Below are 15,235 nucleotides of genomic sequence, written 5' to 3'. Positions count from 1 at the left end.
AAACATGTTTGAAGACTTAGGTTAGTACATCTTTTAAACCACGACTAAGTATTAACCAGTAATCCACACGACCATCATATTATTATTGGTGGTCACCCCCAGCACCGCAGTAATACACTTTATAATCAATTCTGGTTATAATGTAAGCATCCCTCAACAGCGATCGTCCGCCGAGAGCTGTTTATCGGTTACCCATAACCATTCAGCATACATAACCATATGAATCACTCAACATACGTAACCATACGAACACGGTCAGTACATATCTCTGTCACGAATAGTGATCGCTCGTAGAGAGTTGTTGACAGCTCATTGATTACATTTTTCAAGTAGACCCATCTTAACACACATCGGGAACCCGCTGTGATTGAAATTTCTTCCAATGGGCCAGTGAACATTCCAACATCAGACTTCACAGATTGTCCACTCGTGGGCGATCGAATATATTAACGCGATCGAATAAATTAACGTGATCTTATAGTGTCAGATCGCTAACATAGCAGTGAACATATAGTTCCCTGGCAAAAGACAGGTTCAAATATGGCGCCCATAACTATCAACAGGACATTCACGTCCTTTTTGGTGTAGTCCTTTCTCTATGTCATCAACTCCGCTTCGCGGCGAAGCTAACGGAGCTACATATGGCGTCCTACCGGCACTCCGCGCAGGATAACGCTCGTTACACGGAACCCTACACATGGTGGAAACTTCCGGTGAACAAGGTACGCTGCAATATGTTCATCCCGAGCATTTAGAAAATACCGCCGCACTGCTTCTAAGCAGATTAGTAATTGAGTTTTCTCTCACCAGATAGCGAACTGATCTTGGTGAAGACAAGGTAAGGGTCTTATGACCTGGAGTACTAGAGAGATCGACATGTTAAACAGGATTAGTTTTATCCTGACACATATATATTTCTCTTTTCAGCGAGCACATAAAGACACAGACAGGTATGTTCCCCTTAGTTCCCTCGGGAAATAGTTCACTAAACCTTTGTTGTCATCATTTGACAATCAACTTTGATTATTTATTATCATTTACAGTGATCAACACTGAATACAAGGATTGAGACGCATATAAATTGTTTGAACTATCAGGTATGACCTAATAATAGAATTCAGTCACACACACCCCATGAACCCCTATTAAGATTCTGACATCATTTTATATGTTTGATTTCCAGACACGCCCCTGATGAAGGCACCATCGCGGCGCCGAAATGCATTGGGCTCACGTGTAATATATGTATATACTGTATAATGTGGAAATTGGATTGAAATCAGAGCATTTTGTTATGTGTGTAAAAATGATAAAATGTTGAAAAACGCTTGTATTATGAAAAATGACAATAATACATGAGTGATATAAATAAGCTTAAAACAGAATCAGAATAAAACAAGCAACTAAAATTATTAAAAGTGTGCGAAGTATAATTAAAGCGCGGAGCGCTAAGTGCACAGTGCCTGATCTGGTGGGCCCAACAACCCCCCGTAACATGTAGTTGCTCGGAGCATGCTGCCTCGGGGATGAGAGATGCAGAGGTGCAGCGGGAGAGGATGAGCGCCTCCGCTTTGCTAGAAGGCGCCATGTTTCCCCGCAGTCCAAGGCATTCAGTTAAATTATTGTCGCATTTAGCAACCAACGGTAACAAAGTGTCTCTTTCTAAGTTTCAATATTGTCAACAGGAGGTGACCTTGACCTATCTCAGTCATCTACTGTCGAAAGAGGGGAGGAAACTAACTCCTGAATGTGTGTCTGCTATTTTTAACATGCCTGTTCCTCATACTCAACGTGATGTTCGTGCATTTTCTTGGCATAACCTCTTACTGTCGCCAGTGGATTCCTAATTTTTCTCTTCTTACAAAACCTCTTTTGTACCTAACCACTAAGGATGTGCTGAACCTCTACCTTGGTCTCATGAATGTCAGAAGGCGTTTGATTCTTTGAAAACTGCTCTTTGTTCTGCACCTGCCCTATGAACTCCTGACCACCAAAAGCCTTTTGTGCTTTATGTACACGAGGTGGACGGTTATCCGCTTTCAGTGTTAACACAAGGATTTGATGGTAAGCAAAGACCTTGTGCTTATTTTTCGTAAGTATTGGATTATGTCGCCAGAGCACTTCCCAGCTGTTTGAGGGCTACCGCTGCGGTGCCGGTGGCCATCCGTCGGAAGGACTTGTTTTAAATTCCGACCTCACAGTGATGGCACCGCACGCTGTGGATACACTCTTGAAGACAAAGCACCTTACGAGTGCACTTCTTACTGGATATGAATTGACTTTATTCGCTCCCCATATCACTATCAAAAGGTGTGCCACTCTGAATCCAGCCATGTTACTACCCCTCCCTTCAGACAAGCCAAACAATGACATACATGATTGTATATTTCGGACTGAGGAAGAAATTAAGGGACGTGTGGACCTCACAGACATGCCCCTATCTGACCCCCAAGAGGAGTTGTAAATGGATGCCTCCTGTTTCAAGCTACTAGATGGAACAAAGACAGCTGCTTATGCAATCACCACCTTTCGCACCGTAGTTGAGGCTTCTCGAGTTCCCTATCATTCCGCACAAGCAGCTCAGTTAATAGCATTGTTGTGAGTTAAGTGAGGGATTGAGGGTAAACATTTACACTGATAGCCAGTACCCCTTTGGCGTGGCTTATAGTTTCGGAACATTGTGGGCAGAAATGGGGTTCCTCACCTCACATGGCCAACGAATACAACATGGCCCTTTGATCTTAAGGTTGTTAAGTGCTTTTACTCTGCCCCAAAAGGTAGCAATTGTGAAATGTAGGGCAAACAAGGCAATAGTGGATACTGTGGGAGAAGGGAATGCTTTTGCTGATAAAATAGCGAAGGAAACTGCCAGATCTAAAGTGTTTCCCATGTATGTAAGTTCGGCCAAATGGGTTGAGGAGTCTACGACCTACTCGTAGGACAACCCCGCACTGCACGGCCACCAGCTGTAGCGTTTGCTCCCCCGCATGCCGCTGCCCTCAGCCTCGCCGAGCCTGCCTGCCTGCTGACCACGCCCCCCGCAGTCGCTCAGGGTGGTCTCCTACGCTTCTGTTATTTGTTAAGTTATTTCTGTTGCCTTGTAGCCTATTTTAGGCTTTTTGCCCCCTTTTCTCGGATTTTGTGTGCCCCCTTGTGCCGTTTTTCCCCGTAGCTGCCCCCTGTGCCCTTCCGCCCCGCTACCCGCTTCTCGCCGCCGTGAGTAAGGACACGCCCCCTTTGCCCTCCCCGCTCCCGCCTCCCAGCTGCTCCTCCCTCCCTCGCACTTCGCCATAAATGGCGACCGTGCGCACGCGCAGTGTTGACGCACAGCGGGCACGCCGATTGTGCGCCGAAGGCGAGCCAAAGGTAAGCCCGTCTGCTCCCGTCCACGCCTGGCCCGTGCCCAGTGCCCGGACCCCTGGCCCCCGCAGACACCAGCCCACCCGCCGGACCTACGACGCCTCTGACCTCTACGCACTCAACGTCGGTCGAATCCCCGGATGCTACCGAGCCACCCCGAAACGCACCCACGGACCCTTCAGCTGCCACTCCTGCAAGTTCTCCTGCATCCGGTCCTGCACTGCACCCGCACCCACCAAGCCGAGCACCAGCAGCAACCACCTGAAGTGCATCCTGCTCAACACCCGCTCCGTCCACAGACACGCCATAGAGCTCTGGAACCTACTCGAAACAACATCACCAGGCGTCGCCTTCCTCACGGAAACATGGATGAATGCCTCCTCAGCACCCGACATCGCCATCGCCATCCCGGACGGATACAAGATCACCCGGAGTCCATCAGACTGGAGGAGGCATCGCCATCGTCCACAAGAACACCATCCGCATAACGACCAACACCGACGACACCCCCACCCTCGCACCCGCCGAACACCTGCACTTCCAGATCCACACCGACCCCAAGACCACCCTCAGAGGCACCCTCATCTACAGACCCCCGGAACCGCGCACACAATTCAGCGAAGACATTGCCGACTTCATCAGCCCGCACGCCCTCCCCTCCGCTGACTACATCCTCCTCTGGGACCTCAACTTCCACCTGGAGAACAACAACGACCGCAACACCACCACCCTGCTGGACAACCTCGCCAACCTCAGTCTCAAGCAGCTGGTGACCACCCCCACCCACTATGCCGGACACACACTCGACCCCGTCTTCTCATCCAGCAAGGACATCGCCTTCAGCCACACCACCGGACTCCACTGGACGGACCACAGCTGCGTCCACTTCAGCTTCAAAAAGAACACGATCCACCACCACCAGCAACAGGTTGAACGCAGAAGCTGGAACAGTATCACAGCCGACCAGCTCGCCGCATCCCTGAGCCAGGACCCCCCCGCCAGCTCAGCGAACCTCAGCCAGGCCGCCAACAACCTCACGAAGTAGATCAGCAACTGCGCAGACGACCTCGCCCCCCTGAGGACCCCGCCCAGCAGACCCGGCAGTAAGAAAGCACCATGGTTCACCGACTAACTCAAGAGCTCCAAGAAGAACTGCCAAGCCCTCGAGAGACCCAACACCAGACAACATGACCACCCTCAAGCTCGCCACTCGAATACACCACCAACTGATCCGCACCACCAAGAAAACCACATTCAAGGAACGACTGGACAACAACTCACACAACAGCAAGAAACTCTTCAACATCGTCAAAGAGCTCTCCAACCCCAACGCCGGAAACGACGACATCACCCCATCGCAAGACCTCTGCAACTCCCTCACCTCCTACTTCCACAACAAGATCACAGACATACACAACAGCTTCATCACACAGCCAACGCACCCCACGACCGCACCTGCACCCCCCACCACCACCCTCCGCCCCTGGCCCCGATCAACACCGAAGAAACCCGCCGCACGATGAACTCAATCCACTCCGGACATCCAACCGACCCCTGCCCGCACCACGTCTTCAACAAGGCCAACGCTGTCATCGCACCCCACCTGCGGGACATCATCAACACCTCCTTCAACACTGCCACCTTCCCAGAGAGCTGGAAGCACGCAGAACTCAGCGCTCTACTGAAGAAACGATCAGAGGACCCCACCAAACTCAAAAACTACCACCCCATCTCGCTCCTCCCGTTTCTGGCGAAAGTCATTGAGAAGGACGCCTTCCTCGAGACGAACGGATCCCTCGACCGCTCGCAGTCGGGCTTCCGGGCCAACCACAGCACCGAGACCGCCCTCATCGCCGCCACTGATGACATCCGAACCCTGCTCGACAACGGGGAAACAGTGGCCCTCATCCTCTTGGACCTCTCCGCGGCATTCAACACTGTCTGCCACTGCACTCTAGTGCAGCGCCTCCGCAACGTCGGAATCCAGGAGAAGGCACTAGAGTGGATCATCTCCTTCCTCGCCGGAAGATCTCAGAGAGTCCGCCTCCCCCGTTCAGATCAGAAGCAACCGAAGTCATCTGCGGCGTTCCTCAAGGCTCCTCGCTCAGCCCAACCCTCTTTAATGTCTACATGAGCCCCCTTGCGGCCATCGCACGCCAACACAACCTCAACATCATCTCTTACGCCAACGACACCCAGCTGATCCTCTCCCTCACCAACAACCCCGCCACCGCCAGAGCCAACCTACACGAAGGGATGACAGCCGTAGCCGAGTGGATGATGAACAGCCGCCTGAAGCTGAACTCGGACAAGACGGAGGGCCTCATCCTGGGCTCCTCGCCCTCTGCCTGGGACGACTCCTGGTGGCCCCCTGCCCTGGGCAGCGCACCCAAACCGACAGACCACGCACGCAACCTGGGCTTCATCCTGGACTCCTCCCTCTCCATGACCAGACAAGTCAACGCCGTCTCCTCATCGTGCTTCAACATCCTGCGCATGCTACGTAAGATCTTCTGGTGGATCCCCACCGAGACCAGAAAGACGGTTACCCAGGCCCTCGTCACCAGCCGACTGGACTACGACAACTCCCTCTGCGCCGGAACCACCGCCAAACTCCAGAAGAAACTCCAGCGGATCCAGAACACCTCAGCAAGACTCATCCTCGACATCCCCCGACACAGCCATATCTCCGGACACCTGAGAGACCTGCACTGGCTCCCGGTCAACAAGAGAATCACCTTCCGTCTCCTCACCCACGCACACAAACCCCTACACAACCAAGGCCCAAGATACCTCAACAACCGCCTCAACTTCTACACTCCCACACGTCAGCTTTGATCGACCAGCCATGCCCTCGCCGCCGTCCCCAGCATCCGAAGAGTCAACACAGGAAGAATGGTCCTTCTCCTACCTGGCCGCCAAGACTTGGAACTCCCTCCCGACCCACCTCCGCCTGACCCAAGACCACCTCGCCTTCAGGAAACAACTCAAGACCTGGCTGTTCGAGCAGTAGCGGACTCCCCCTCCCCAAGCGCCTTGAGACCCTCCGGGTGAGTAGAGCGCTATATAAATGCTTGATTGATTGATTGATTGATATGTTTGATAACACCATGGAAAGTGTCCGAGAAATACAGAAAGAAGCTACCCCTGTTGAACTGTCCTGTTGGGAAAATGAGGTGGGGAGGTTGTATGATAATGGCTGTTGGATGCTTCCCAATGCATTTGTTAATGCTGTAGTAACTATGGCTCATGGAACAGCGCATGTTGGAGCAAAAGGCATTTGTGCTTTGTTAGATCCAGTTTGGAATAATCCTAATATTGCCAAAACTGCAACTCATTTAGTTCAACATTGCATGGTTTGCTTACGACATAATAGAGGAGGGTGGGAATCGGTTCTCATTGGAAATTTTGCATCCCCGTCCTTACCTTTTAAAGTACTTCAGATGGATTATATTCAGTTCGAAAGAATGAATAATTTGAAATACGTTCTGGTGCTGGTTTGCGCTTTCAGTAAATGGGTAGAAGCCCACCCCACCAAGGAAAATACTGATCTAGCGACAGCCAAAGCCTTGATTAAGGAGCTTTTCCCTAGATACGGATTACCTAGAGAGGTCTGGTCAGATAACGGGGGGCATTTTAATGCAGATCTTATCAAGCATATCTGTAATGGATTACACATAAAATAGAAATTTCATGCTGCTCGGCATCCCCAGTCTGCAGGGTTGGTTGAAAAATATAATGGAAGTTTGAAATTGAAAATGGCCAAAATTCAGGAAAGCATTGGGTTAATGTGGCTTGACGCTAAGCCCTTAGCACTAATGTCCTTAAGTACCACCCCCATTCCCGATCAGGACTGTCAGCCTATAAGGTTCTTTTTGGACGGCCAGCTAATGTTTGGGGTTTTCCACGACCAAGAAACTTTTGAGAGATCGATTACCCAATGATGACAGATTACTTGTATACTTTGACTAAAGACCTTCGTTCTATCCATCAACTGGTGTCAGATACGCTGCAGCCCCTGCCGGAGAGTCCCGGACATCGTTTGTAACCCGGCCAGTGGGTGTTGGTGAGGAATTATCAACAGAAATCTAGCCTGGAGCCTAGGTGGACCAAACCAGACCAAATCCTACTGGCTACTCGGACAGCGGTGAAGGTGAATGGTTGGAAACATTGGATCCACGTTTCCCATCTGAAGAAGATACCTTTCCCGCTTCCTTTTGATCAACAGAATCCAGAAGGAGTTTTGACCCAGGAGAGTGAGAGAGCTCCTTGTGTTGTTCCTTTTTCTGACGCCCAGGGAATCAAAAGGCAAGAGGAAGGAGCATCAGGCACGGAAGGGGTCTCATCATCTACAGTAGGATTGGCTCCGGAATCTGCTGCCCCTGTTGTTGCACAAGGAGTTCATAACAAATCAGGCATCATGAATGCCACTTCATCTGTTTTGTTCGCTGACCAGGAATCACCTGGTCATGTTTGCTACAACCTGCAGCCACGAAAACAACACGTACCCCCGACGAACACGGCAGGAGATAGGGAAAGACTTGAGTACTAGGGCTTTGCTAGATTAGTTCGGGGGTGCTGAGCAAGACACTGGACTGAACACGTTGAGAGCTGGAATATCGTGTTGCTCTGTTCAGAAAGAAAGACTAAGAAGCTGAAAAAGGGCTCAGTTTGCAACTGTATATAAAATCACTGCAAGGATCTGTCTTATTTTGATGAACGATAGGAGCCTGCCTGTGAGACTCTAGACGGACACAGGAAAGAAGTACCCTCTGGCAGGTTGGACCGCGTCCCTTAGTGTAGTTTGGACTTTTAGTTAGAATCTATTCCTTTGGTCGTTTTATTCCTGAAGAGGAACGCCCCCTCGCGCCTCGATATGCCTACTTATGTACCCATATTTTCTTCTTGGGCAACACGTGTGAACGTTGCTTTCGTGATCACCATTGCAGCACTTTTTATCATAAGAATGAGTGTATTTTTATATTTAGAATTTCATCATCCTATGCGTACTGTATTAGGAGCTTCAACTCCACTGACTGAACATTACTTTCTTACTTTGGCTGCTCATAAAGAAAGGCATCGCCAGACTTATGTTAAAAATGTATTTGTAGAAATGTTGCATCAAACGCATAGTGCTACCAATACGACCAATTGTTGGGTTTGTGGTCTGCTACTGCCAGTAATGCATAGACATGATCTCTTTATTTCGTTGCCTTTATCTTATTTGGGAGGTTGTGAGGCCTGGTTTAAATTGTTGTCTATGATGTACCTGCATTACACGGTAGATTAATCTCTGAACGTGATTATGAAATGATCCTGGCCTATATAGAGGTGCACCAGGGTTTTGACCCACAGGGAAATAACGGGAAGGATCACTTGACCCAAATGCCTGTATGAATTTATATACAGACTATGAAAATGCTACATGGTTGAAAAGCGAAATTCTTGATTTTGCAGAATTTCATTTTACTCAGTACTTTCAGCAATTTCAGGATAGAAATGTTACTGATGACAAAGCTATCCCGGTGTCTATATTAAATAGTACCTCTGTATGTGTGTACAGGGAACAGGGCAGATTTCAGTGGGAGACAGACATTGTAATTATACTTTTCGACTACGTACCTTTAGTAGTCCACCGTTGTTAACCCCTCCGAATGTTTTTTCGTGTGTGGCGAGAATGCCTACACATGGCTTCCCTGGGGATGGACCGGTCGTTTCTCCTTGGCACATTTGTCCTTTCTGTATCCACCTGTTTTTATAGCACCCTCCAATTATCATAAAGATCATCGGCTAGATGGACAAAGTTTGCCTGTAATATGAGATAAACGAGAATTGGATACATCTGATATAGATCAGACTGATACTCCTGAACAGCACTTTATCGACATTGTCAAGGGAGTATTTCCTATTTGGGGGCCCATCATCACTAGTAAAGAAGTACGGCACCTATCTAGGGTAGTTGAGAGAGTTATAAATACCACAGCTGGTATATTAACTAATCTGACTGTAGAGCCTCAGGCTTCGAGGCTCGTTTCTCTTCAAAATACTATGGTGCTAGAAGTTATCTTAGCAGATCGAGGAGGAGCTTGCCACGTGATCGGCAGCTCCTGTTGCGTGTATATCCCTGACTCCGCCCCGTCTGGCTATTTAAAAGTTGCACCGTTTAGCTTCTGAAATACATGCAGACACTGGTACCTGGTGCCTTTCTGGATGGTTTTAGGGTTTGTTGTCTACCTGGGGTTGGAAGATTATGATGATATCTGCTGGCATAGCAGGTGTCATCTTTGCCTGTTGTCTCTGCATACACTGTGGACCTGCTTGTTGTTCTTATTGTGCATCAAAAATAACTTCCTCTGTGACAGAGCCCTCCCCAACTAAAGTCAAAGCCCAAATGGTCCAACAAGAAACACGAGAGATGATGCAGATTGACTAGGGTATTTTTCAGGACTAATTATCTTGATTAGCTACATCATGCTAAAAGAGTGGTTCTGAGGGATGAAATTGATTCTCTACATTTATCGTGGTCTTTTATGTTAGCATGATGTAACTATAAATATATATTTATATGTATATCATAGTTTAGACTAATCCGTTACGGTAATACAGGAACTCCTTTTCTCTCTTACATTGTATTTCTTTATATGCAGACTAAGAACCAGACAGACGCCATTTTGTCGTACATGTATTAGACTCGGACGGTGGTCACGTGCTACCCTCCAGCAGCCGAGTAAGCCCCGTTAGTTGAGTTACACAAGACAGCTGAATTCATACTATTCTTTCCTGTTCTGAGACCCAAGGTCGCATCTGGTTTCAGAGGTGATGAGCGCATTCCAGGAGGCGCCGTACCCGTGCTCCCAGGCACCAAGATGAAAGGGAGTTACCCCTCCTGACCCTCCCCAATAATAGCAGAAGCAGACTTCTAAACTAGCTTTGTGTGCCATATATGGTCTTTCCTTTAAGCTACTGTGCCTACCAGTATTTTTCCATGTACGGTGATCTCATGTAACGCCATGAAAGTATATATGCCATGTATTGAGTGTGAATCGCCAGTCTTCTCCACGCACTGGCTGGGGGATGTTGGAGAGGCTCCGCTATAGAGTATTATTTGTTTAATAAACAATTGACTTTTCTTCACTGCCAAATGACTGATTATTTGGTAAGAAGGTAATTGGGGGCTATTGGTAGGTATAGCTCCAAAGATTATTTTTGTAACACGACAATGCAATAAAATCACTTTATGTGTGTTTTTCTAACTCAGGGCTGGATTGTGTATTCAGCCCTGAGTGCATTTTTGTTATACAGGCGATTTTTAATGAATATTTGTAAGTTTGAAAAATGGACACTTAGAAGGTTTTCTGGTAAAAACCAGACAATGGATTCCTATGGTGGAAAATTGCGTTAACAGTAAATCACGGTTATAATTACTTTTCAGTTCAGTGCTGAGCTGAAAGATACAGCACTGGGGTCTCTCCTGATAACAGGTGAGTAATTCGGAATTCGTTGATCGGCTGATTTTTTGTGAATATTTTAAAGTTGCAAAACTCCACAATTAGAAAAAAATCTGAGTGAAACCCAGCCAATGTTACCCTACGGAGAAAATTAAGCTATCAGTCTTTGGGTAAGTACTCGGCTGGCAGAGTTAAGGTTCTGGGGGTAGACTCAGGGGTCTCCCAGGGTCAGGTATGTACAGTTGTTAAGCCCTCAGCGACACAGGGGCAGCCGGGTGCAGAGTGAGTAGGCCCAATGTTATCCTACGAAAGATGTGGGCCTTTGCTTGGGGGATGCTAGCAGTCAGACCACGCGGCTGTGGGTGCTGAGCTCCTGGTCACTTTAACAGGGCAAGTGGGGAAGTAGAGTAGGGTAGTCGCTGCACTCTCAGCGGCACTCAGGTGGCAGGGTTCAGGGTGCTTTTAGGGCCTTCGGGCGCCTTGGGAGACTTGGAAGTTCAACAAAGGCTGCAGGCTCGGGGACGGAGAGTCTTCAGGTGCGACCACCACTTCGAGAGGAATGTTGGGATCTTGGAGGACAGGTAGACACCGAGGAGTTGAGCACAGGGGGCCATTGGGCGCCGGGTGCAGGGATGTCTTTGGACGTTGGGAAATCTTACCCTCAGCTGGTCGAGGTTGGAGGAGTCCCTTGTTTTGAGGCTGCAGGCGTCGTCAGGATCATTGAGGATGGTCTTCGGGCACTGGATTCTGGATCACAGTCACCGTGGGGATGTCCTTGTGGTAGATGTCCACTCAAGCACGGGCTGGGCTCGGTGAGTTCAGAGTGTGCTAGATTCACAGTTCCTTACTGGCACCTGTGGTTGTTGTTGTTTAAGCAGAACCACTGCTCATGGTAGTCCCAGTCTTTTAGATGAGAAAGGCATGCAGGTCCTCCGGGGATTTTGAGGTTGCTGTCCACAGGATATGCGGAGTTTTAGCAGGTTCAAGGCTCAACAGGCCGGTAGGGCTGGGGCCAAGTCAGTTGGTGTTGTCCTCTTGTTAGCAGCTGTACGGCACGTCTTCTTTCTTCTTGTTCTTCTTTCTTGTTTTCAAATCGGGATCTGAGGAACGAAGGATCAGGGTTTCCCTAAATACTAAATTTAGGGGCGTTACAGGTAGGACCAGGGCAGGGACCAATGGGTCCCTGTCCTGGGGTGAGTACACCCACTATCCTGCCACTCTCCTGTGGGAGGGGGGCAGGAGCCTAGCTCTGATTGGGTAGGGCTTCCTATCCTCAAAATTAGGGTAGCCCGGAGTTGTGCTTCACCTCGTCTCTCCCACCAGAGGGGTAGGGTTGGCAGAGGCTGGCACACCCCCTTTGCTTTCTTTGTTTTTCCCGCCTGTCTTCCTGCCAGAATGGGGGTCAGAACCGGTTTGGGCCAGTTGCTGAGTATAGCAAGTGGCCTGGAGAAGCTCACAAAGGGGGTATGCCTTTGAAGCTACCCCTGCCCATGCTGGGGGAGGAGGCTTGACACCTCGTCCCAGGATGTGCATTGTTTCAATCCCCCGAGAGCGGAAGGCTCTTGACCCAGGGGTCCAGAAACATGTTTGGTGGTGCCAGCCTCGGTAGCCATGCAGTCAGAACACTGGGAGTTGGTTAGGTTTCAGGGGCATCTCTAAGATGCCCTTCTTTCGGGCATTTGGCATTAAATCCCACACTGGCATCAGTGCGGGTTTAATGTGCTGAGAAGTTTGGTACCAAACTTCTCAGTCTTCAGTGTAGCCATCATGGTGCTGTTTAGTTCATAATGACAACCTCCCAGCACCATATACTCTTAATGGCATCACTGTACTTACAGTGCCCAGGTTTGGCCCTAGGGTACTGTTGGGGCACAGGGCTCATGCACCTGTGCCCACACCACTGGCATAGTGCACCCAGCTAGAGGGGTGACTGATGTTTGCCAAGGCAGTGTGTTTTGTGGGCATGGCACACAGGGATGTGTGCCATGTCGACTATTTGTTTATTGTTGCACCAAAACGCTCCGACTGCAAAGGCAATGTGTGTGTGTCAGGGTACAGGGCCCCTAAGGGTGGCACAATAAGTCCTGCAGCCCTTAGGGGTCTTCTCTAGTCACAATGCCCTGGGTACCTAGGGTACCATTTACCAGGGGCTGACATGTGGCCAGAGATTCCAATTGGGTTTAGGTTTCAACACAGTTTTAGGGAAGGAACACAGGTCCTGGGTACCTGATTGGCAAGAGCCCAGTGCACACTCAGTCAAAGTATATCAGCAATTAAGCAAAAAGTGGGGGGGATATCATGCAAGAAAGGTGGCACTTTCTCACACCCTCCCCTCCCCAAGGGAAAGATAGTAATCAAGCAAAAGATAAAAACAAAAAATAATCTAAAGCCCTCCAAAAACCTGTTCAGGAGGGTGAGCCAAGAAAATCTACACAGTCTAAGGGTGTGTTCCAGGGTAAAAACAGCGATACCAAGAAGGCTTGGTGTCAATAGGATTGTAAGGCTCTTGATCACCGAACTGGAGACCTCAGCTCTCCCAACGGAAATAATCCCTCTAGTGCACCTGCAGTAAATTTAGTAGTTAGTCTCCATATGGGACCACAGTGAGCCCTGACCATGTCAGAGAGCAACTTTAGTCTCAGAGGGTCAGGCGGATGTAACTGCCTGGCCGTCTGGCCCAGTAGCCTGTAGGGATACAGATAACAACCATATATCAATGTGTTCAGAGTTGAAGCATTTGGTGCTAGTGTCATAATGGTGGCTGAGCAGCTGGTGTCCTGAGACCTGAGAATAATACCTGACTGGTGAGACCTATACAGTCCTCAGTGTTGATAATCAGACTGAAGTGCATCCCATGGTGCTGGTATCCTTAGAATGGGCAGGGGTTACAGGCCACAAGTGAGTGGTGGATGTGAGAAGTTGCCCTTGCATATGCTGTCCACTAGTTATAGTGGGCACCTTGCACCAGTCCAAACAACCCCCTATTGATGATAGGTTAAAGACAACCTTTATTGAAATCTATCCTAGTGGTAGCTATGGAGAGCAGCCTTCAAGCTAAGTATTGAAGGAATGTAAAACAGTTTGTTTTACCAGTCTATAATCTCTAGAATGACCAAATGAAAGGAGAACTGCACCAGGTACATATGTAAAATATATGTATTTATTCTAAACACACCCTGCTAGTCTCTTTATGAGGCTAGATGTCAAAATCAATAAGTTACCCTTAATAACAAACAGTAAATTAGCACAATATACTTTAAGCCCTAGGGGCGTACCAAACCATATATTAAGAAAGTGGTATAAGAACCATGACTTGACTAGACACACAAGGCCTAGAGCCTGTAGAATCGCTTTGCCCTCAAGGAACCACACAAAGTAGTGACACAGGGGACCCACGGAGGAAGCTTGCAGTGTGAGAACACAACCACGAATCACCGTTAGCTTCTATGGGGAAAGTCGCGGTTGGAAATTTAAAGATTTGAACACTTAGGAGAGGACTTTGAGCAAACCCCTCTAGACTTAAGGGGTCCTAAGGCCAACACCCACGGGAGTACCGTAGTACTCGAGTTACCTCACCCAGGGAAGCCGGGTGCTTAGGTGTCTTTTGGTGTCGGGAATAGTTGTCGTTTTTCAATGGCGATCTGCTTCAAAGTGCTGCTGCGGTTGTAGTGGAAAATGTCTGGTGTGAAAAAGCCTGGATCAATGATGAGAAAAACCTGAAAGCATAGGGGACAGAGAATGGGTCACTTGCCTGTGAACAGGGGCACGGAAGTCGAATGCCCACAGATGTTGGGTGATTTCAGGTGAAAGAGCTGAAGCTTGACTCTTCAGCCACGAGGACCAGAAGGTGTTGATGGCAACCAGGATCTGGAATCGAGCTGCTCCTCAAAGGATGTCAAGTGCTGCGGTCTCGTTGACCAGATTGGACCCAACAAGCCTTGGCAACAGCAACCCACACAGAAAGTAAAGAAATAATTTTGTGTGGACCAGCAAAATTCGAGGGACTCTCCACGTGGTGGGGAGTCATTGAACCAGGGAAGCCCAAATAAAATCAGAGTTGCCTTCACAGGGACCCACCAGTTGACAGACCAGGGATCACAAAGGAGCCTCAAGTGGAAATGCAAGAGGCGGACTCATGGAACTCTCGTGGAGTGATGGCCCACAAATGTTCAAAAGGTCCTCGGAGCATGGGCTACAAATAACCAAAGCACAGCTTCAAGAGACGTTGAGAATTGAATTCACTTGCAAATGTGCACGGTGTCCTGGGGTTCCCGTTCCACGTCACTCACGAGGGCTGCTGGTCTCAGCTTTGCTAGGGACTTGGGTCGGCCTCTGAGAAATCTAGAAATCCACCTCTGGTGCTGCAAAGTTGTCGGTGTCCAGTGGGAGCTTCGGAGATGCAGACCGGCAAGATGCATCTTTGGTGC

The sequence above is a fragment of the Lissotriton vulgaris genome, chromosome 5 (assembly GCF_964263255.1).
Source record: "Lissotriton vulgaris chromosome 5, aLisVul1.2, whole genome shotgun sequence".
NCBI lineage: Eukaryota > Metazoa > Chordata > Amphibia > Caudata > Salamandridae > Lissotriton > Lissotriton vulgaris.
This window is presented reverse-complemented; position numbering follows the sequence as displayed.